Here is a 25,502-nt window from a genome sequence, read left to right as displayed (position 1 = left end):
TGTCATGACCTCATCTAAACCTAATTACTTCCCAAAGGCCCCATATCCTAATGCCATCAAACTGGGAATCAGGATTTCAACATATGGATTTTTTTGAGACACAAACATGCAGTCCATAACACATGGTAATATTTCATCTCAAACAGCCCCTACAAAGTGGGTGTTATTACCCACAGATGACAATACTAGATTTAAGTGACTTGTGGAGGGTCTGGCTGACTCCAGGTCCTATGTTCCTACTCAGGATGCTGCATGCCTTTAGCAGGGAACTTTATAGTCTTGCAGAGGTGAATCTCTTCAGTGGTCTTTGTGGATGCACCTTGAAAATGAGTTCTTAAAGGGCCATTGGCGCTTATAGTTTTTGTATACTACCTAGAGACTGGCGGTAATGACTTAGGCTTTTGTGGGCTCAATTTTCATGTGTACAATTTGGTTTCAGTGAGTATTGCTCTGGCCCCGGACTTCCTGGTTTGCAAGTGTGCATGTGTGTGTGTACGCATGTGTGCATGCATGTGTGTGTTCTCTGGCTTGGAGAGTCAGCAATTAGTGATAATCAGAGCTTCCCTCATCTTTTTAGAATGACTTCTTAGTCTTCCTTTATTTGAAGGTCAAATTGAATATGGTAGTTCTCCCAGAAATCTTTTTCTCTTAGTTCAGCAAAGATGAGTGAAATATTTTAGAAGAAAACAAAGGGTGAAACTATCAACACTAATCTCCAAACACTATACACATATACCCAAAGAATATATGCAACATAGATGGAGATACATTTACAGAACACAGATTGATTATCTGAAGCCAGGGAGATAAGAGTTTCTTGTTGGCATTGCTGGGACTTACTTCTGAGCCTTTCATTGTGCACACGAGCCTTAAAGGTCATTTCCTTTGGCCATGGTTACGTTCGCTTTCATCTGTACAGTCACTCTGCTTTTCTCTGTAGTTACACAATTCCTTCCTGGAATACAGGCTATCTGGTGCTCTGACCTCACCTTTCCTTGTTTATATGCCCTCCATTTGCAGCTTTCAGTGACACTTAGCTTCTTTACTCACCGGGCTAGGGCAGTGGCTGGGCTTGCTTTCTTTTGATGCTCTGGAGCCTCTATGGTTGAAGGATCCATCCAGAGAGCATCTTCCCTCCAGTTCAGCTTCCTGACAGGGTAGGTAAAACCTGGCTTCAAAACTTGGCATCCCCTGTTGTATCTCTTACTATGTATCTCTTACTATGTTGTACCTCTTACAATATTAGGATTATTGAAAGAACTCTTCCATGTTACCAATCATTCCACTTCCCTAGTTACTCTTGGGGTTTCACCCAACCAGAGGAATAGGTAACAACAGAATAATGTCTCACACATACGGTGGCAATAATAAAAATACAAGAGGAAGTGTTCATTTTCTGTATGTCTTTTCATATCAAAGATATGAATCATAAGATATAAAAAAAGGACTTTAAATAATAATGAGTTTTTTGGAAAGCATATTTTTTCCCCTTAGGATATCTCCAATTCTGGGCCTCAATCTTACATTTATGGAAATCTCATAATGATGGGTATCAGTTAGGATGCTTTGGGTTGTAAGTAACTGAGAACAACTCTGACTCTGAAGCAAATAAGGGCACAGTGGTGACTTGGAGATCATGTTTGGAAAATGAACAAGAACCAGAGAGTCGAGAAACATGAGAATCTGGTCATGCCTCTGTGTGGTCATGGTGCTAGCCTTTATCTCTGTTTCATTTGCTCAAAATTCAAGCGAGTGAGAGCATCTGACAGGCTGAGCCTTGATTGTGTGCCAGTACTGCCTACTAAAGAATGGGGAGAGGAAGGATTGAGTCTCTGTGGCTTCCTCTGTGGAGCTTGTGGGAACTCTCTAAGACTATGCTCAAGGAGGTAGGTATTCCTTAAAGCCAGGAAAGGGGCAGGTTGGATGCTATACTGCCATTAAAAAATCCCCACAAAAAACATAAAAAAGCCAACGAAGACAAATTACTACAATGGAAAAAATAGTCAATGGCCAGTCCAGTGTATTTCCTCAGTTTTTTTTTTTTTAAATATCAATTAGTATTCTTAATAGTGTTCGGAATCTATAGCCCTCTCTTTTGTTTTCTTTCTTAAACACACACTTTTTAGTGTGTGGCAATTGCCTTAATATTGTCAACATTTTATACTGAGCCTATACAGTCACTGCTAATGCATACAGTGAGAATTGGATTCAGAAGATTGATGTCCTCTTCAGGCTGCAGACCATCTGATTACTGGATCTCCTCTGGGCAATGAAGCTGCCTCTTTTTTCTCCTCTCTCGACCGTCAAGCTTGCACCACAGTAATAATATTTAATAAGAGCAGTAGTAAAACTATGTCATTGCTTCTCTGATGGTCAGAATGAACGCAACTCCAAATAAAACAGGAGTGACTGTCATACAGATAATACAGTTGTTTTAGTTCTTTCACCTTGAGAAAGGATGAGGTAGCCTGAATGTTGATTGATGCTTGTCTCTCACAGCTTACTGGAATAATACATTGGGTGTTTGGGTGAAATTGTGAGGTGCACTTGATCATGTATTAAATATTCGTGAGCTATTTGCTGCTGCACATTCTGACTAGATCTTGAAAAACAACCCTGCTTGTTCAGGATAAAGGAAATAAAGCCTTTGTATTTTTGCCTGTTCTACCTAAATAAGGTGACTCTTTCTGAGGCTATCTAACCACTTTACCACATTTATCTGCCTTTTTCACATGTCACTCCAGAATAAATAATGTAGAATACATAATACAGGGGAACCTCATTTTAAAGAAACTTCTACGTAAAGAAATCTGGATTTATGAAACAAAAAAACTGTGGTGAGGTTATTTACATTAGAAAATAGTTTTCTTTTTGGTTTTACAAAAGGATTCACATTAGGATTCTTTAAATACCAAAGTCCCATACTGGATTAAGATTGTGACTGAAACCCTCTCTCAGAAATACATCTATTACAAAAACAAACCATGTTTTATGTCATCCAATTTTATAACTGAAGAACTGAGGATAAAACAGCGGGAAAAAAGCCATAGAAAAGCTCTAGAGAGGATCTAGGACACCTGATTTTCATTTCCTTACTCTCGTGGAAAGAGAATAGCTTCCATGGAAATAAAAACTGGAACCTTTCTTTTCAAAAGCCTGGAAGATTCCTAAATTAAGTCATGACATAATCATAAGGTCATTCTACTATCAATGGTAACATTTTCAAACTATGTTGTGAATAAGATAACTCATTGATGGTCTGGATTTTCTGCTTTGGAAAAAAGAATTTTAGGAAGTGTGACTTCTAAAAACAAAATACATGCCAAGGAAATAGTGTCTTAAGATACCATAGTTTGTAACTCAGGGAAAGACATTTCACTGTAAGCTTTCTAAACCTCAGTTTCCTCACCCACAAAAATTTAAAAGTTGAGATATATCAACATATTAACATTATATTAATTTTGGGTGCACTACATAATGATTTGATATTTGTATAGATTGTGAAGTGATCACTACAATAAATTTAACATCCAAAATGAAGGTTTTGAATTAGATAATCTGAGGCTTTTTATAGCTTCCAAATTTGCTACTTAGTTCTTTACAAGAGTAACATAAATCCTGATTCCAAGATTCTATCCCCTTTCCTTTGCTTAATTCATAGTCTATGTTAAATAATTCATCTATGCTTTATCTTTTAATCTTATACACATAAGTGTTTGGTGTTTTTAAAGTCTGTGTCCAGGTTTACAGCTAGTCAGAGGTCTGAAGAACAGTGCAAAAGAATGATAGGTGCACCCAGATACTGTTCTTTTTTTTATTTTAATGAGGAACAAAATCTTAAATTCTTACACAGCAAGGTGAAAAAAAAAAAAAAAGAGAGAGAGGAATACTGAAAGAGCCAATGAGCAGAAACTTCCCCCTAATAAGGGTCTTGTAGCTGTGGAGGTTCATCATTATCATGAATAAGCCCTGGGTCTGGTGTGTTAAAGAAAGATCACCTGGTTAAGTGGGACAATGAAACATGGACATGGAAGCAACAGCCCTTAGAGAACTGACACTTATGAAGCCCAACTGATGCTCAGTTCTGAATCCTGAATATCAGCCAAGTAACGATGAATATAGGATTTTTCACACAGCCTTGAGCAATGACTCCTGATGCTAACCACCCAGACTTAAGGAAGAACTTCACAGGTTAAGGGCACAGTCCTCCACACAACTGTAGCCACCACTGTCTGAGGGCATCCCAGACCATGCTGACTTCTGATCAACTGGCTACAAATTTGGGATACTTTGCTAGAATGACTCAGAACTCAGGAAAGTAGCACACTTACAATTACTGGTCTATTACAGCAAAGAGGTTAAAAATCAGAACCTGGCAAACAAAGAGACTGAAAGCACGAGGTATCTTTTCCTGGTAGAGTTAGGATGCAACAATCTCAGCTCCTCGATGTGTAATAATATACCCAGAGTACTGCCAACCAGGTAAGCCTGTGTCTGTAGTTTTTACTGGGGCTTCATTAATTATGTATGAAAGACATTTCTATTACTTAAGAAATTCCAAGGATTTAGAAGCTCCCTTCCAGGAACTCAGGGCAAAGGTCATCCAAATTTTTTGTCATGAGAACACCTTGTTTTTGTCTCTTACGTAGTCTTTGTAAGGAGTACAAGTTTCTAATTCTACTTCGGACAGGGGCTTGAGGAATGGGTGAGGTCATTAATTGGACTAGACACTGAGCAGCAGACTGGGTCACAGCACTGGGCTGTTTGCGGTTGCTGCGACCTCAGAGTTTAGCTGAACCTGTTTCAATACCCCAAGAGCCCTGCTCATAGCCCTGGCCTCCTAACCTCTCGCAGGGCTAAAGTCCTTGGGCCTCAGGTGAGCAGTTCATTGCCCCGAGGCGCCTCGGGCCATCCCGCCCCTGCACTTCCGGTGGGCCAGAGCACAATGCCCAAACCCAAACGAGTCCCTGGGGTGATTCCTGGCAGCACTGACTTCGACAAGGATGCAGGGTGCGCAGCCGAGGCGAGAGGTGTCCGGCAGGCCTGGGATTTACCTGAAAAGTGGCTTGAATCAGGCCCACAACGATTCGTCTAGAAGAAGGGGCCTCTGGCAGCCGGGTGTTTCTCCTTTCAGGACGCTCGGAGAGCCCCGCAAAACTCCTGCGATCTCGCGAGATCAACTTGCCTCTGGGGACATTAGGCTGTAGCTTCGTGGGACTGCTTGCTCTCGACCTCCTAGACAACCCCGACGGTAATGATATCCTAGCCTGTCCAATTTCTGCCTCAGTATCTGGACTCCGCCTTCCTCCCCCTCTCCGCACCTAGTTTTAGCCATGAGGTGAATGCCCCAAAGGCTTCAGCCATGTCCTGCTTCCCTTCGTGGGACACCTCGCATTTTACTCACCCAGACGAGGCCCGGGGGCGTCCCTCATGGTGTTTGCAAGGGAACATTTCCCTGACTGAGGGGCTTGGGTGAAGAGGCCAGCTGCCCTACGGCAGAGCCCTGGCACTTGGGCTGAGTCAGAGCGAAGTTCTGAGGCTGTGCTTTGTGGAAAGGCCCACAAAGGCCTGCCAGGAGGGAAAGCGGCCCCTACGGCTATGGGGACGCGTGTTTTGGTTGCTGCGGCCTGGTACCTTGGCAGACTTAAGATTGGCACTGCAGGAGATGGCACTCAGAATCTCGAAAGGAGCTTAAACTGCTTGGCTTCATCCTGGTTCCACGAGTTGCTAGCGTGACAATCGTGGGCAAGTTGCTTCACTTTACGAAGCTTCAATTTCTTTGTCAGTAACGTGATAGTTTCCCACGATGAACTGTTAATGCCTGTAATGTGTTGAGCATAGTTCTGGGCTTGGAGAAGCTCGGGGTTTGTCATTAACGATGGCTTTTGGACTTTTGAATAGCCATTGAATATTACTAAATGTTTACTTGTTAAAGGTGGTATATTTTAAATATCTCCAGGTCAGTGGTTTCCTCTGATTTTTAGTCGCTTCCTTTGTTAAAAGGAAATTTTTCACAAAATCCTAATCTATAAAGCAGAAAATTCTATGCAGAGCTGGGTTCTTCTAGTTGAAGAGAGTCTTGCTCATCTAGCCACCCTTTTATCTCCAGGATATTGAGCTGTGTTTGATGAAGTCCTTTGAAAACTGGTCTAGACCACTTCCAGTCTCCCTTCCTGCCAACCTCCTCCCAGCCAGCTTCTGTAACAGGGTTAACAGAAGCACCTCTGTACAGTGTCAAAGTCAGGCTCTAATTTTCTTATTTCAGTTTCTCCATAAGCAAAATGGAGAGAATAATGCTGGCTTTGTTGTGACAGTGAATTTGATGATGTCTGTAAACTAATTTGAGTCTTTATAGATCAGCTTTAAGGACAAAGGTCCTTGCTATCTCTAATTTCTAGCTCACTGTAAAAATCTGGTGTTCTGAACATACTGCTTAAAAATGGGTCAAACTCTTATTCTGTGTAATGTTAGGGTGGAAGCAATGACTTCATCATCAGGGAAAAAAATGTGCTCTGCTTAATTGAGAAGACTTTTGATTTAGAGTTATTCAAAAAGACGGTACAGAAACAGCAGAGAGAAGGATATGTAGCAGCTTCTATAGAAAGCTGTTTATGGACCTGGGTTATAACTGGGTCATTCTGGTCCTTCTTATAATTTAATGTCCTTTGCTGAGGCCTGAGACAGATCCATACTAGGGTTCCCTGTCCCAGTATTAGTAGTTTCATAGCCAGGCCTAATGTAGTCATTCTGCACTGCAGTAATGGGAGGTGAGAAGGCATGGCTGTTAACAGCATAGGCTTTGCTGTGAGTCTTGAGTTTGGTCCTGTTTTCATCACATTACCAGAAAAAAGTCTGTAATTTATTTGAGCATTGCAAGATTGGAAGTAATAACACCCATTTCAAAGTTTTACTGTAAAGATTACATGAGATAATATATGGAAAGCACAATTCCTGATACATGGTAAATGATAGCTATTTCAGACATCATCAGTATTTTTTATTACTTTTAAGCCTTTTTTTTGTTGAGGTATAAGTGATATGACGTTATATTAGTTTCACATGTACAATATAATACCTGTATATATTGCAAACTGATCACCATAGTAAGTCTAGTTAATATTCATTGTCCTGCATAGTTACAGTTTTTTTTCTCATAATGAGAATTTTCAGGATCCATTATCCGTATTTCATTTCAGATCCATATTTCAAATATGCAGTTTAGTATTATTAACGATAGCCACCATGCCATGGCCACTCATTTTATAACTGGAAGTTTGTACTTTTTAGCCCTCTTCCCCTCTTCTTCCCCTCACCCCACCCCAGGTAATCATAATCTATTCTCTATATCCATGAACTTGGTTCCACATATAAGTGAGATCATTCCTTTTTCTGTTTGACTTATTTTGCTTAGCATAATGCCCTCCAGTCCATCCATGTTTTTTCAAATGGCAAGATTTCATTTTTTTAATGGCTGAATTTTATTCCATGTGTGTGCATATAGCATATATATTATATTGTGTATATATATATATATTACACACACACACACACACACATACACACACAAAATCTTCTTTATTCACTCATCCATAGATAGACATTTAGGTTCTTTCCATGTCTTGGCTGTTGTAAATAATGCTGCAGTGAACATGGGGGATCTTTATGAGTTTGTGTTTTCATTTTCTTTGGATAAATACCCAGAAGTGGAATTGCTGGATCATGTGGTAGTTCTATTGTTAATTTTTTGAGGAACCTTCATACTGCTTCCATAGTGGCTGCATAAATTTACATTCCTACCAACAGTGCACAAAGGTTCCCTTTTCTCCACATCGTTGCCAACACTTGTTAGTTCCTGTCTTTTTGATAATAGGCATTCTGACTGGTAGGAAGCGATATCTCATGTGGTTTTGATTTGCATTCCTCCATGATTAGTGATGGTGAGCATTTTTTCATGTGCATGCTATCTGTATGACTTTGGAAAATATTCAGATGCTCTGGTCATTTTTTAAAATGGTTTTTTTCTTTTTTTGCTATTGAGCTTTATGAATTCTTTATATATTTTGGATACTAACCTCTTATTAGATATATGATGTGTGAATATTTTCTCTAATTTGGTAGGTTGCTTTTTCATTTTGTTGATGGTTTTCTTTGCTGTGCAGAAGCTTTTAGTTTGATGTAGTCCTACCAGTTTATTTTTGTGTTTATTGCCATTACTTTTGCTATCAGATCCAGAAAATCATCACCAAGACTGATGTCAAGGGGCTTACTGTCTATGTTTTCTTCTAGGAGTTTTATCATTTCAAGTCTCACATTCCAGTCTTTAATTCATTTTGAGTTGATTTTTGTGTATAGTGTGAAATAGTGGTCCAGTTGTATTCTATTGCATGTGGCTGTCCATTTTCCACAATAGCATTTAATGAAGACGTTATCCTTTTCCATTATATATTCTTGGCTCCTTTATTGTAAATTAATTGGCCATATATGTGTGGGTTTATTTCTGGTCTGTTTTCTGTTCCATTGATCTGTGTGTCTGTTTTTATGCCAATACCATCCTGTTTTGATTACTATAGCTTTGAAATATAGTTTGAAATCAAGAATGTGATGCTGATTATTATTAATTATAACTTTGTTATTATAGATAATAAATATCCTCCCATCTATATCTTTGACCCTGATCTAAAATTCTAGGTCCTAAAATCATCAAGAAGCTAAAACTTGGGAGGTAATGCCTTTTTGCAACTGGAAAGCCTGAAGCAAGGAGGCTTTTTGACTTACTTGAAGGTATTATGAGAGTCTTTGGGCTCTTGCAGTTATGAGCTTTCATGTGGGTAACAGAGCTCCTTATGCTTCTCCCAAAATGAAGTGATCACTTACAATATTAATCCTCATTTCCATATCTTTGGGAAGTATTATCTTTTATCTCTGCTCATCTTACCAACATTTTTTAAAACTGGTTTCTTGCTTCAACTTGTTAACTTCAGATAATACAATAAAATGACAAGGAGAACTAGTTGCAGAGTAAAATTGCAAATCATATAAAGGATGTGGAATTTCTTGAAGGTGACTAAATTAATATTGGAGAACTGTTGAGTCAGTCATTAATTCAACAGATATTTATTGGGCACCTTCCCTGTAGCGATAGTAGGTATTAGAGACTAGTGCTGAATAAAACAGATGGAAATCCCAGCCCTCATAGACCTGATGCCAAGTGGATCTGACAGAGTTGAATCAGTCAAAAATCAGAAGAGAAAATCAACAAAGAAAATGACATGATAGATACTTTAAAATGTGTCCACAAATTCTTTGATACTCCTCCTGTAAAAGATACATCTTTATGCCTCTCCTCTTGAAAATAGACTAGCTTTAGAGATTTGCTTCAAAGGAATAGAACATGGCAGAACAGTGATACTGTGTGACTTTCCAGCTTAGGTTGTAAAAAGTGATGTGGCTTCAGCCTTCTCTCAGGAGCCCTGAGGTGCCATGTGTAAAATCCAGTCACCTGAAGCCACTATGTTGGATAGACCATGTGGTGAGACCAGGGAGAGAGAGAGAAAGAAGCCCAAGGAGTCTGTGCTGTTTTAGCTTCCAGCTGAGTCTTCCCAGTCCAGATACCAAACATATGATTGGCAGGCTGGCAGATGATCCTAGCCCCCGGTCTTTGCTCCAGCTGGTGACAGGTGGAGCAGTGACAAGCTGTCCCCATTGTGCCCTGCTCAGATTGCTTATTAAGGAGTCGGCCATTTAAGTTTCGGTACTGAGCTGCTTCTGCACTAATGTAGCTACATAGAAGAGAGCATTTTCACAGAATATGCTATTTAGCAGAGGGAGAATGTAATAGTGTATTAACAAGGCAGATGTTATTATTTTAAGCTGCTAAAGTTTGGGGGTAATCTGTTACATAGCCGTAATAACTAGAAGAATGCCTCAAAAGACAACCATATGAATATCAAAGGAAAATAGAGACCCATGAGAAAGCTGAAGAAACTTCTGCATATTTTTTTGCAAAAATAACAACCCTCTTTATGATTATTCTGTAAAGTCAAATGGGAAGTGATGGATCTTAAATGGGGTTGTCATTTAGTTCTTTTGAGGTGAACATAAAGAAAAAACTCCTCCACATCATGACTTAGTATTTAAAGATATTTAGAATCTGCATTCTCTTAAATGTAAGATATAATACACATATTCTCTTAATACATACTTCCAGTTTTCTAAATAAAGTGCCAACAGACCCTCCCTGCCCACTATGACTTATCTCTCAAATTTGGTCTCTACATTATGTGGGGTCATGTTAAAGCAATCTTTTCTCATTTACCTTTTTTCTCAGGACATTCTATAGCAGTAATAAGGAGAGTGCGACTAATGAGGCATTCAATTTATTATGATTGTTACACAGTGGCTTTCCTTCAGTGTGCTCTCAGAAAGTATGGAGCATTTTCTTATTTCAACCTGAGACATAAACAGTGAATCAGTTAAAAGGATGAGGACATGTAGAGACATTGTTGTATGTAGATGTTGTAGAGAGGTGAAGGTCTTATCAGAGGGTACTATAAACCTAAAACCTTCCTGAAGGTTTCTGAAACAAAGGGTCTCCGATTGGATGGTCCTCCAATTGGTTACAAAGGCCATGCCTTATGTCAGACTGTAACAAATTAATCCATGGCTCATTAGGAAAAGCTTTCACTTTGAAAACCAAGATGTGTGAGTATCTCTAAGAGGGTGCCACACAGAAAACAAGGTGTTAACCATTTAAGTTTTGGTACTGAGCTACTTAAGAGTTTTTGTTTTGCAGTCAGGATCTCTTAGGATGAGCCTGGCATTTTTGTATTGATTGCCTTCTGCACTAATGTAGTTAGGTAGGAGAGAGAATTTTTGCAGAATGTAGAATTTAGCAGAGGGAGAATGTATTAGACTGGCTGTGTTTCCTTGCCTCTGGGCATGGTTTGCTCCTTGAAGGTTAGAGCCAAGGGGATTCTTTATCTTCCAACATTTTCATTTAGGGCAATCAAACACCACAATTTGCAGTCTTCAGCTTTAGGGAATCTCAGACTTCAATAAAGAGGATGGTATTTTATTATCTCCTCGGGTTGTTTTCAGAACTTTGAAAAAAATCACACAAACACTTCTACTGACTGGACGACTATAACAGGGCAGAACAAACCACTTGAGTCTAGTTTCACTTAGGAAAGCAATTTTCATTGTTCAAGACACTTGTAGTAAGGGTACTACTACAGGTAAGATTTTGGACTTCTTAGAAACCTCTTCTTTAAGTAGCCAGCACTTCCATTTTATTGAGTGCACAGACAGGGGAAGTGGCAAGTCAAAGGAATCGTTTGTGGTATACAAATGGAGGGCTCCAGAACTTTATTTTTCAAGCTGTTATTGGACAGGACAAACCTGATTTACCAACTATGAAATTTTTTTTCCCTTCAAAAATAAGTCTACCTCTGAAATCTTGGGTGAATGTGGTGTAACTAAACGTGGAGTCAAAGGTGTCGGTCCTAGCCGCAGGTCTCTGAATGCTACATGACTGTACTTGAGCCACTTAACCTGTTGAGTCTGTTTCCACATCTCTAAAGTAGGGGCAAGTAATAACTTTCTTGCTGCTAGGATCAGAAGTTTCCATGAGGTAGCTTGTGTAGTGACCTCAGACTGTACCTGCCATATAGCAGATGCTCCATGAGTATTAATTAGCAGCCTACAAACTCCTTTGAGACTTGCCTTTTTTGTCTTTATCATCACTTCAGGTAGCTGTGAGGATCAGATGTGTGTGAAAGGGAGACTGTGATGTAAGAGACAAATATAAGGTATGTAGCTGTTCACTTCTATCTAGGAAGTAAGAAGGGTGTCAGTAAAGGCCATAGAAAGAGTGCCCTATATGAGCAGTCTTTGAGATGACCTACACAATAGCCATGAGCTAGATCTCTGGAGGAGTCAGTCTCCAGGCTATTAGGACTTGGGCTTAAGGGCTAATGTTCTCACCACAAATGTAGGTCCTACTTTTTACCTTTACAGTAGAAGGGAACGTCACTGTCATTCTGTAGAAGTAGGCTTGTCATTCTTGGGCCTGTAGCAGGTTGGTAGTCTTCATGTGAACACTGGCCAGAGAGTTTGGGCTCTTGTCCTCAATTTACCTGGTGCAGCCCAGCCCCAAGATGGCCACACATCTTTGCCCAGGGGCTGGTAATAGCAGTGAGGGTGAGATGCAGAGCAGGGAATGCTCCAGGAGACCCAGGTGGGAAAATGCCAAGTCATAAACCGGGTGCAACTGAAATGCTGCTTCATGTGACAATATGGCTTTTCTTTCTTTCTTTCTTTCTTTCTTTCTTTCTTTCTTTCTTTCTTTCTTTCTTTCTTTCTTTCTTTCTTTCTTTCTTTCCTCCTTCCTTCCTTCTTTCCTCCTTCCTTCCTTCCTTCCTTTCTTCCTTCCTTCCTTCCTTCCTTTCTTTCTTTTTATTATTTATTTATTTTGAGACAGAGAAAGCACATGCATGAGTCGGGTGGGGAGCAGAGAGAGAGGGAGACAGAGTGAATCCCAAGCAGGCTCTGTGCTATCAGCACTCACGAACTGTAAGATCATGACCTGAGCTGAAACCAAGAGTTCAATGCTTATCTGACTGAGCCACCCATGCACCCCTGACATTTTAGCTTTTCTAAACAGGACCTACTCCTCCTACCTGTTACATGCTTAAGTGCTTGGTTGATGTGGGTTGAGTACTGTAGTATAGCAGAGGGACAGCTAAAGAGGAGGAAGTTCAGGGTCAACCAGCTGGGGGAAGAAAGATTTTAAGTTATTAAAATTAGGTTTGTGCCCAGTCTTGGAGGCAATTACTTGTTGCATCTAAGGAATAGACATGAAATTTTGTCTTGGCTTTGGGTCCTCTGTCTGATTCCTCTCTCTATCTCTGTCTCTGATTCTGTCTTTGTCTGTTTCTCCCTCCCTGCCTCATTGCTTGGGTCCCATCTCTCTGCTGCCTTTCTCTTTCTCTTCTGTCTCTCATCCTCTCTCTTTCTTTCTCTCTTTTTTGGAAAGGAAGCTTTTTTTCTTGCTCCTTTTTATTAGAAATCGAAGATAAGTGAATAACAGCAATCCACCTCCATTGCCTCAATAATAGTCATCGGATCCCGACACTATCTCATCACATTGGCAGAGAGTACAACAGGATATTCAAAATGGTCTCATGTACAGTGGCCTTAGGCAGTCTTCACAGAAACTAGTCCAGGAAAAATGCAGGGCAGGGATTATTATCTTCATTTTTAAATAGGTAGGTCTCAGAGAACTTGGAAACTTGCCCAAGGTCACCTGGGCTGTGGGCCTGAGGCAGAGTGGTCCTGGAGCATAAGCTCCACCAGAGGGACCTCTCCCTTCACCACAGTGATGGATTCTGTTCAGGACCAAGATGTTCCAACCTCGGTCTCTCCAGTCTGATCTGAAATGTAAGAGTTGAATCTGGGTTTAGGGTCATTACTGATGGTGCTGTGTACTCTACCTTCCAGCTATTTTTATTTAGTTGTAAAGTTAACACTAAAGAACACAAAAGGGAAAAGAGGGCTGGGGTGGGGGAAGAGGTAAAAGCACAAAATGGAAAAATGGAACTTGCAACTTGAGGGGATGTGTGGCAAGGTCTGTTTAATTTCATGCAAACTGGGATCAGGTTTCCTGGTTTCAAATCCCAGCTCAGATCACTAACAAATTGTGTGATCTTGGGCAAGTTACTTAGTCCTTCTGAGCCTCCATTTCCTCATGTGTAAAATAAGGATAATTATGTTATTTACATAATAGGGTCAATTGTAAGTATAAAATGAGGCAAATATCAAAATATCTCCTACAGTGACCTAAGCACCCAATTAAGGAAGGTGAAAACAGGCACCCATTTTTTTGGTTTTATTTTAACAAAGCTGGGACTGGGGCTACCCTATAGGCTGCTTCCTGAGTCACTATATTTGAGTGCTTGTATCAGCTAGGCACAATTCCAAGTTCTGCTGAAACAAAAGTAAATTAAACCTATTTTCTGGTCACAGAGAAATTACTGTTGGGTAAGATATGCCGCCATGTTCTGGGCAGTTTCAGTACAGGGTGATTGATGTGTGTTGAGATGAGGTAAATGTAGGGTAGTGTGGGAATCCAGAATGAGGTGTCTAACTAAGGTTCCCTAAATCTGGACCCTGGTGCTACTCCTTTGATTTGCAAACCTGTCCAGGCATACTCTGGACAAGACTTCCATCTCCGTGGGTTTAACAGACAGGAATCACTGATGAAAATGGGAAGATCTCAAAAGTATAGGTCACCCTGTGGGTCAAAAGCCTTGCCTTGTGGGACAGACACTGCCTCTGGAGTATCCAGGCTTCCCTGGAGTTTAGAACATTAATAAAAATGGAGACTAATCCTTTGGAGCCATTTTGTTTGATCTTCTGTGACTGCCTCTCCACAGTACTCACTGCAGATGGAGGCGTTTTAGCAGTGGGGAGAGCAGGCAGTGCTCACACCTCTGAAAGGCCTCCCATCAGCACAGTTAGAAGTGGCAGGCATATTCACATTTTGTGAGTAGCTACAAAACATATTTTCAACAGGCCAGCATCTCTCAGCTTTATCTCTTTATGGGTCTCTTCGCACAATAGCATTTATAGAAGAAAACAGCAGGGTCTAGAAAAAAATAAAATAAAATCACGGCCTGCTCTCTAAAGACAAAGAGGATACTGGAGTGGAACTGCAGTTCTAGATACTTGTGGGCAACCTCAACAGTTGTGATGGCTGCTACCCATCCAGGAGGAAGCAGAGGGTTTTGCTATTTGGGATACAGCATGCCCTGTCTCTGCATCTTGTCATAGTCTGCAATATAGCGCTGTGCTTCCATTCAGATGCTTTTTCTTTCTTGGGAACAAGAAGATTTTCTCCCAGATTAGACCACCAGTTTTAAAAGAAATTGTTGGCATTGAGACTTAATGATGATGTGAATACCCTTCTGTGATAAGACGAGGCTTCGGAAGGAATTTCCCTGCTGTTGCTGATTACTTTTTCACTTTTATTGTAATGTTCAACACGGCCTCAGAATATCATTCTTAGGCAGGAGAGAAGGATGTTTAAAAACACAGACTCTAAATGCTTTCACTCAACTACTTACTGTATGACTGTGTGCCAGGCATGTTACCTCTCTGAGTTTCCTCATCTATAAAATGGGCATGATGTATTCCATGTCCTAGAGAGATACTGTAAGGATAAGTTAATTATTGAAAACGGTTCCTGGCCCATAGTGAGTTCTATGTAAGAATTTGCTGTTATTATTACTATGAATACATAACCAAACTTTTCATGCTAAGGTATCCCTTGTCGCGAGTTTAGACAGATTTCATGCAGCAACCAGCATGTTAGTACCAGCTCTGGAGTCCATTGGATGGCTCTGAGCCCTGGTTTAGTAGTTACGAAGTGTGTGACCTTGGCCAAATTACTAGCCTCTCTGTGCTTCAGTTTTCAAATATATAAAATGGTAACTCAGAGCATTAGTGTGAGGATTAAATGAGATAATATATGACAGGTGAGTCACTTAAGGTCTCTGTACCTCAGTTCCCTCAAATGTGAAATAGGAATTATCATAGATCCTGCCTTGTGGGGCTGTTGGAAGGATTAAATAAGGATTAGACATGGGTAAAGTGTAGAACAGTGCCAGGAATGTAGTAAGCACATGATACACTTTAGCTATTATTTTTATTAAATGACTTCTTCCCTCTATCACGCCATTATAATATCACTGCTACCATTTATTTAATGCGCATTGTATTTAAGACTCTGGTATAGTGACCCACATATTCTAACTTGTCTCACTGTGTGTTTCCTTGGCAACTGGCAGTTACATCCCCCCTCCCATTTTGGCCTGTTTATCCACTCTGACTTTTTATTGACTCAATTACTGCTTCCCTGAGTACCAGTCACACACACCAAGTTAATGGCATGTTATTTGCTGAGTGAGGCTTTTTCCCCATCTTGTTTCAGTCTGTGAATGGTCTCTTGAGCTCCTTTCTAACATAAAGAGCTCAGGTGTAATGTTATTAAAGCTCCCAGTGGACTCCTGGTGTACCTTGGTTTTGTGACTATAACTGCTTTTAAGCAATTTCAGAATGTTATTAGCCGAAGGCCTTTGCTCAGACAGGAAGAGTTAGTGTTAATTAATTAATGCTTCCAATCTTGGGCTATTTGGAATCTTTGTATGTTTTACCTTCCGTGGTAGTTGTCAGAACATATAAACTCTGACTCCTATAATTAATTCCTCAACCTCCTCAAATCCTTTCTGGAAGCCTCAGAATATAAAAAGTGAATAATAATAGCTTAAATCTTCCCCACATCATTCATTTATTCATTCACTATTTGAATTGTTTTTTGAGCTTCTACAAAACTGTGTTTGTTCCTTGCTCCTGGCTGGCAACCCCCACCCCACCATCAATACTGCAAGGAATTTGGTTCTACTGCTTTGACAATTTTTTCAGCCAGAAAAATGTTCTGCCATGTGTCCTTTGTTCTTTTTCTGAGGTGGCTAAAAGTTATAATTTACTGGCATGTAGAGAAAAGTGGATTTTTTTTTCACTGCAACTCCATTTCTCCCTTCCTTTGGGATTCTTGGGAAAACCTGATTAAAATGTCAGCCAGAAGAATGGCTGGTGATTCTTTAAAAGGACTGATTAAACCAGGATGACCCACAGTACCAGCAGGAGAAGAAAACCCTGTGGGGATCTCAGCATGTAACTTTTTAGTTATTTGGGTATAGCAAAAAAAGTCAGAAAGAAACAAGAAGTTTTGATAGGAAGGGTGATGATATTAAAGTTATTATTATTAGCAATGCTAATAATAATGCCACTTGATAATTTCTGGCCTAGGCCCTATCCTAAACCTTTGTCTATATTATTTCCAATATCTGTACCCTTGGAGGTGGGTAGGATTGCCCCATTCTCTATATGAATGTAAGTATTGTGCCATTTGATGTGTATGGTCATACTTACATGAGTATAAAGGGCTTTAGTGGGAGGAGATTGTCACTTCCAGGATGGCACACTATCACACTTGAAGACTTGATTCCTTCTGCCTGGGATTTAAGCACTAATTCTTGCCCTGCTTTTCTGGGATCTGGCCCTTTTGCCCTGATCTTGTACCTGTTTTCAACATTTTTTGCTAATTGTTTTCTGTTTTAAATTCTCACATTGGAGAAAGGCTGATCACAAATATACGCATAGATGNACTAATAGAATACTCTATGACTCTATGTTAAGTAACTGGAATTAAAATAAAAACTTAAAAAACAAAACCCCATGGCTTATTTGATCTCCCCTGAGGTTATTTGTGGCTCCCATTGCTTTATACGGGTGCTTAGTGGTAGGTATGTCAATAGGGACAGGATGGGTTGTCTGATTGACTTTGGCCAGGCTTATCTGGAGACGGACCTCCACTACCTTCTGTTTTGTTCTCTTACCATTCAAGACCTTGTCTAGGTTAAAGCACGTGGAATCTGGTCTCTTCCAGTGCTAACTATGACCAATGCTAAATATGCTATTGTTTCTGTGGCACAAGCACATCATATTATGTTTCTTTTAAATTTATAATAATACTCTTGTCTGTACAATGAATTATGAGTTCCATGTAGGTGCAAACAGATCTCTCTTTACTGTGCCTGCCTTTCCTCATTCTCCCTACCCTCTCAGTCTTCACCTTTTACTGATCACAATGCTAGGCATATAGAAGTCGCTCAGAATCTACCCTTGAGTGACTATTAAAGCTTTTTTTTAAGGTGTCAATTTCAATAATAAAACATGTTCTGTAGAATGAACTGCTTCATTATCAGGAGGGAGTGGGTTGGGGAACATAAAAGAGAAATGTCAAGAAGAGGAACAGTGAGGGGTGCCTGGGTGGCTTAGTCGGTTAAGCGTCCGACTTTCCCTTAGGTCATGATCTCGCGGTTCGTGGGTTTGAGCCCCGCGTCAGGCTCTGTGCTGACTGCCAGCTCAGAGCCTGGAGCCTGCTTCAGATTCTGTGTCCCCCTCTCTCTCTGACCCTCCCCTGCTCACGCTCTCTCTCTCTCTCTCTCTCTCCTAGAAATAAATAAAAATATTAAAAAAAAAAACCAAAAAAAGAAGAGGAACAGTGACCCTGTAGACCACTATTCAACTCAGTGTTGGGGAACTCCTTTAAAAATCCTTTGAGAATAAAAACGTACAGAAATCTATTGTAATTCTCTACACTATTAATGAAGCAGCAGAAAGATAAAGAAAAACCCTTAAGGATGTAGGCATAGAAGGATCATGCCTCAAGATCGTAAAAGCCTTATATGAAAGACTCAATGCTGATATCATCCTCAATGGGGAAAAACTGAGAGCTTTCCCCCCTAAGGTCAGGAATAAGACAGGGATGTCCACTCTTGCCACTGTTCTTTGACACAGTATTGGAAGTCTTAGCCTCAGCAAAGAGACCACACAAAGAACTAAAAGGCATCCAGATTGGCCAAGAGGAGATCTAACTTTCACTCTTCACAGATGACCTTATACTCTGTATGGAAAACCCAAAAGATTCTGCCAAAAAACTGTTAGAACTAATCCATGAATTCAGCAAAGTGGCAGGATTTAAAATCAATGCACAGAAATCGGTTGCATTCCTATACACCAACAATGAAGCAACAGAAAAAGAAATCAAGGAATCAATCCCATTTAGAATTGTACCTAAAACTATGAAATACCAAGGAATAAATCTAACCGAAGAAGTGAAAAGTCTATACACTGAAAACTATAGCAAACTTATGAAAGAAATTGAAGAAGACACACAAAAAAATGGAAGAATATTCCATGCTCCTGGATAGGAAGAACAAATATTGTTAAAATATCAATACTACCCAAAGCAATCTACATATTCAATGCAATCCCTATCAAAATACCACCAGCATTCTTCACAGAGCTAGAAAACAAACAATCCTAAAATTTTCATGGAACCAAAAAAGACCCTGAAGAGCCAAAGCAATCTTGAAAAAGAAAATGGGAGTGCCTGGGTGGCTCAGTCGATTAAGCATCTGACTTTGGCTCAGGTCATGATCTCATGGTTTGTGGGTTCAAGCCCCGTGTCGGGCTCTGTGCTGACAGGTAGCTCAGAGCCTGGAGCCTGTTTCAGATTCTGTGTCTCCCTCTCTCTCTGACCCTCCCCTGCTCATGCTGTCTCTCTCTCTCTCAAAAATAAATTTAAAAAATTAAAAAAAGAATAAAAGAAAACCAAAGCAAGAGGCATCACAATCCCAGACTTCAAGCTGTTTTACAAAGGTGTAATCATCAAGACAGCATGGTACTGGCACAAGAACAGACACTCAGATCAATGGAACAGAATAGAGAACCTGGAAATGGACCCATAGACGTATGGCCAACTAATCTTTGACAAAGCAGGAAATAAGAAATTCAGTGGAATAAAGACAGTCTCTTCAGCAAGTGGTGATGGCAAGACTGGACAGCGACATGCAGAAAAATGAGCCTGGGCTACTTTTTTACACCATACACAAAAACAAACTCAAAATGGATGGAAAAGCTAAATGTAAGACAGTAAGCCATCAAAGTCCTCAAGGAGAAAGCAGGCAAGAACCTCTTTGACCTTGGCTGCAGCAACTTCTTACTCAACATGTCTCCAGAGGCAAGGGAAACAAAAGCAAAAAGGAACTATTGGGACCTCATCAAAATAAAAAGCTTCTGCACAGCAAAGGAAACAATCAGCAAAGCTAAAAGGCAACCAACGGAATGGGAGAAGATATTTGCAAACGACATATCAGATAAAGGGTTAGTATCCAAAATCTATAAAGAACTTATCAAAATCAGCACCCAAAAACAAATAATTCAGTGAAGAAATGGGCTAAAGACATGAACAGACGCTTTTCTAAAGAAAACATCCAGATGGCCAACAGACACATGAAACGATACTCAATGTCACTCATCATCAGGGAAATACAAATCAAAACACAGGGAGATACCACCTCACACCTGTCAGAATGGCTAACATTAATAACTCAGGCAACGAGATGTTGGTGAGGTTGCAGAGAGAAAGGATCTCTTTTGCACTGCTGGTGGGAATGCAAACTGGTACAACCACTCTGGAAAACAGTATGGAAGTTCCTCAAAAAATTAAAAATAGATCTACCCTACGACCTTGCAATTGCACTACTAGGTATTTATCCAAGGGACCCAAGTATGCTGTTTCAAAGGGACACATGCACTCCACTGTTTATAGCAGCACAATCAACAATAGCCATAGTATGGAAAGAGCCCATATGTCCATCGATGGATGACTGGATAATGAAGATGTGGTATATATATATATACACACACAATGGAGTGTATGTATATGTATATACATATACATACATACATACATACATACATACATACAATAGAGTATTACTCAGCAATCACAAAGAATGAAAGCCTGCCATTTGCAACTCTGTATTATGCTGGGCAAAATTAGTCAGAGAAAGACAAATATATGACTTCACTCATATGAGGACTTTAAAATACAAAATAGGTGAACATAAGGGAAGGGAAGCAAAAATAATATAAAAACAGGGAGGGAGACAAAAACATAAGAGACTGTTAAATATGGAGAACAAACAGAGGGTTACTGGAGGGTGGGCTAAATGGGTAAGGGGTATTAAGGAATCTACTCCTGAAATCATTGTTGCACTATATGCTAACTAACTTGGATGTAAATTAAAAAAATAATTTTTTTTTCAAAACATGAACACAGGTTTGGCCAACAAATTTTTATTTAACTGAATGAGAATCTTGAAATAAAGTATCATATTCTAAAAAAAAAGAAATATAACTCAAGGAATCAACCAATTTTCAATTGCACCAAATATGTAAGATACTTAGGAATTAACCTAACCAAAGAGGTAAAAGATCTGTACTCTGAAAAGTATAAAACAATGATGAAAGAAATTGAAGACAGCACAAAGAAGTGGAAAAGCATCCCATGCTTGTGGATTAGAAGAACAAATGTCTTTAACACATTGTTAAAATATGTCTATTACCCAAAGCAGTCTACACATTTAATGTAATCCCTATCAAAATACCAACAGCATTTTTCACAGAGCTAGAACAAACAATCCTAAATTGTACATGGAATCACAAAAGACTTCAAATAGCCAAAGCAATCTTGAAAAAGAAAAACAAAGCTGGAGGCATCACAATTCCAGACTTCAAGCTATATTACAAAGCTGTAGTGACTAAGACAGTATGGTACTGGCACAAAATTGAAACATAGATCAATAGAACTGAATAGAAAACCCAGAAATGAACCCAAAATTATTTGGTCAATTAATCTTTGACAAAGCAAGAAAGAATATCCAATGGAAAAAATAGTTTCTTCAACAAATGGTATTGGAAAAACTGGATAACAACATACAAAAGAATGAAACTGAACCACTTTCTTATACCATACACAAAAATGAATTCAAAATGGATGAAAGACCTAAAAATGAGGTAGGAAACCATCAAAATCCTAGAGGAGAACACAGGCAGTAAACACTTTGACATTCGCTGTAGCAACTTCTCACTAGATATGTCTCCTGAGGCAAAGGAAACAGAAACAAAAAGAAACTATTGGGACTTCATCAAAATAAAAAGCTTCTGCACAGTGAAGAAAACAATCAACAAAACTAAAAGGCAACCTGTGGAATGGGAGAAGATATTTGCAAATGACATATTTGATAAAAGGTTAGTATCCAAAATGTATAGAGAACTTCTAAAACTCAGTACCCAAAAAACAAATATTCCAGTTAAAAATGAGCAGAAGACATGAATAGACATTTTTCCAAAGAAGACATACAGATGGGTCACAGACATGTGAAAAGATGCTTGATATCACTGATCATCAAGGAAATACAAATCAAAACTACAATGAGATACCACCTCACACCTTTCAGAAGGGCTAAAAATTAGTAATACAGAAATCAACAGGTGCTGGTGAGGATGTGCAGAAAGGGGAACCCTCTTACACTTTTGGTAGGAATGCAAACTGGTGTAGCTACTCTGGAAAACAGTATGGAGTTTCAGCAAAAAGTTAAAAATAGAACTACCCTATGACCCAGCAGTTGCACTACTAGGTATTTACCCAGAGGATACAAAAATACTTATGTGAAGGGATACATGTACCCCAGTGTTTATAGTAGTATTATTAACAATTGCCAAATTATGGAGAGTCCACATGTCCATCGACTGATAAATGGATAAAGAAGAGGTGGTATATATGAGTGGAATATTACTCAGTGATCAAAAAGAATGAAATCTTCTCATTCACAATGACATGGATGGAGGTAGAGAGTATCATGCTAGTCAGAGAAAGACAAATACATAGTTTTCAGCTACTCGTGGAATTAAAGACACAAAACAGATGAACATAGTGGGGAACAAAAAGAGAGAAAAACCAAGGAAATGACTCTTAAGTATAGAGAACAAACTGATGATTCCCAGAAGGGAGGTGGATGGGAGATGGACTAAATGGGTGATGGGGATTAAGGAGGGAGCTTGTTGTGATGAACACCGGGTATTCGGTTTAAATGTTGAATCACTATATTCTACACTCTACACCTGTAACTTGTATTTCATTGTATGTTAACTAACAAATTTAAATGAAAAATGGAAAAATAATTCCCTGAGATATTCCTGCATTGGCAGGGAATGTGATGAACAAATCGTAATCACTGGCTTCTATTCTTAGTTGTGGTACACTTGTGGGCTCCCTTCCAGAAATAGACTACATATTGGCAACAATGGGAAGAATGTGTATTGCCTGAAAAATCCCAAACTCAAAACTCCTTTTTTGTTTAGGAAGGATAGTTTTCTATAAAAGTGGTGGGATAACCCTGATCCTCTCTTTCTTGAATAAAATAGTATGTTGTAAATAGATATCCTCATAAGTCCCCAATCTCTGTGTTGAGGAAAGCTGTAAACAGGGATGGAACACCTTCTCGGCTCTGAAGAGGTTCCAGGTTGGTTCCAGAATTTTCATGTCCAGGAGCCGAGGACCACTCATGTTGTTATCATCTAGTTACTTGTAGGATCCCTGGACTGTTCACACAACTGAAGAATCCCATCTTCTAGCAGAGGGAAGAGGTAATGCAGGAAATACCTACATCTTACTTTAGCCCACATTTAATCGAGTCTGAAGCAGGGTCTCTATCTCTTGGAGCAGTACTGCAACTTTCTCATCACTATAAAAATAATATAATCAAAATATTTTTTTCCCCTGGAGGGTGGTGGCATAACTCATTTGTGTGGACCCTAGAATATTCATTTTCTTCTTTTTTTGGTCTTCCCACACATGCCTTCAACCTTCTTATCATATATAAATCAAGAGACTCTATAGAAGAAATCTCAACTATCAGTCATTCTGTTCCTTTTTAATCCTTTCATGTTTTTGTTTTAAAATCTATCCCAAAGGGAAGAGTTGAACTAATTTTAAGCAGACTTTTTAATGCAAAAATATACACAGGGGAGCAAAGGGTAAGAATTTAAATTATGTGAGATGATGAATTTTTTTTCAGATAATACAGTTATTTGATAACACTAGCTTGTCCTGAAATTTCTCATTTGCAATTAGATATATGCTGCTTTTTTGTATTCAGGAGAAAATGTTACCAAATAGACTCATGGGGTTTAAAAGATTAAAAATGAAACAAAACAAAACAAACTCAAACTGCTGGTACTCAGTTCACTAGATATAGGAGACGAGGAATATGATCCTGGTTTCTTCAGCATTTGCTGACCTGAGGTCCAGTTTTAGGTGTTGAGCATTTTATTTCAGCATTTTTGTGGTGTTTCACAGAGCTATGGTATGTCCGGGTTGGCAGGAGCTTGGATTAATATCTAGTCCAAATACTCAGTGCTTGAGTTCTTTCTTTAATATCTTTACAAGAAGTAATTGGGGGAGGTCATTTTCTTATGTTTCATTTCATTAATGGACAGTTCTATAGGAATTTTTTTTATGTTGAACAGAAATAAAATATATTTATTGAGTGTATTTCATATTCCATATACTGTTTAAATTCTGAAGATATAGCAATGAACAAAACAGACAGAAATCCCTATGTGCTTGAGCTTGCTTTCTACAGGAGGGAGATTGTGCATAAGGCAAGTAAAATGAAGAGCATGACAGGAGATAATTAAGAAAGGAAGAAAGAGATTGTCAGGAGTGGAAACTTGAAATTTTAACTAGAGGTGTAAGGAAAGCCCTCAATGACAAGTGACTTTCAGGGGGAGTCCTGAATGAGACATATGAATGTCTGGAGGATTAACATGGTGGGTAATGAAAACAGTAAGTGCAAAGGCCCTGGGCAGGCATGTGCATAGTGTGTTCGTGGAGCATCAGTGAGGCCAGTGTGGTTGGTAAGGGGAATACCAAGGAGAGAGCAGTGGGATATGAGATTAGAAAGGGAACGGGAGCCACGTCATAAGGACCATTGTAAGGAAGCTAGATTTTTCTCTGTAAAAGGTGGGGAATCATTGGAGGGTATTGAGGTAGGGAGTAATGGGATCTGATCAGGGTTTTAAAAGATTTGCTCTGCAAATAGACTATACAGAGAAAGATGTGGAGTTAGGGAGAGGAGTTAGAGGCTGTTAACCATAGTTCAAAGCAGAGATGTTGGCATATTGAATGAGGAGAGGTGTCCAAAGTGGTTGGATTCTATAAATATTTTGCTTTTCAAATTTCATTTGCTAATCCTAGCATTATCATCTGGGGCTTATTATCACATGTATTTCTTCTTCATATATCTGGACTAAAAAATAGGATAAATAGGATAAAAATAGGATAAATCTTGCCTTTGATTCCCCCTTCTCACTCTTTGTAGGCAGCAGTCCTAATACATGTGATGTGTATCTTTCTATTTGTATGAGTCTTTATAAAACAGACATTATTTTGTCATAGATTTTTAATTTAAGTAGATGGCATTGTGGTATGGGTCATATTTTGTTTCTTCCTGTATTTTAAAGATTTATTTGTGTTGCTAAATGTACCAAGAGCCTGCTGCTATTGGATGAAGCAACTTCGTCAGTTGTGACCACTGAACTATGAAAAGACTATTTTAGCATCTGTTTCCCTTGAGTTTTTTCCTCGCTAGTCCAAACCTACCCACTTCTTCCAAGTGTCCCCAGATAACATGACTTTGAGGCTTCTCCGGGACTGGCCACTCTCTTGAGCTTCCCATTGTCTATCTCTGCTCACAGACGTGGACTTCTGAGAGCTGTATCTATGCCTGGAGACTCCTTGCCATTTGTCAGACTTGGAAACAAGGTTTAGTAGCTGAGAAATGTCTGGAGGGACTCTGGGGGCTAGCAAACAGCAGCCAAAGGACAAAGTGAGGCTCCATATTTCAAATGTGCCCAGAGTAGTCCTTTCCCTTAGTTTTCATGGGCACTATACAGTAGTGGTTAAGAACTTGGGCTCTTGGATCACATAAATGTCTCTTTGCTTTCTTGTTCTCTTCCCTATTGGTTGG

The sequence above is a fragment of the Crocuta crocuta genome, unplaced genomic scaffold (genome assembly GCF_008692635.1).
Source record: "Crocuta crocuta isolate KB4526 unplaced genomic scaffold, BGI_CrCroc_1.0 scaffold282, whole genome shotgun sequence".
In the NCBI taxonomy this organism is placed as follows: Eukaryota; Metazoa; Chordata; class Mammalia; order Carnivora; family Hyaenidae; genus Crocuta; species Crocuta crocuta.
The sequence above is the reverse complement of the archived record's forward strand: the minus strand, read 5'-3'. Positions refer to the sequence as shown.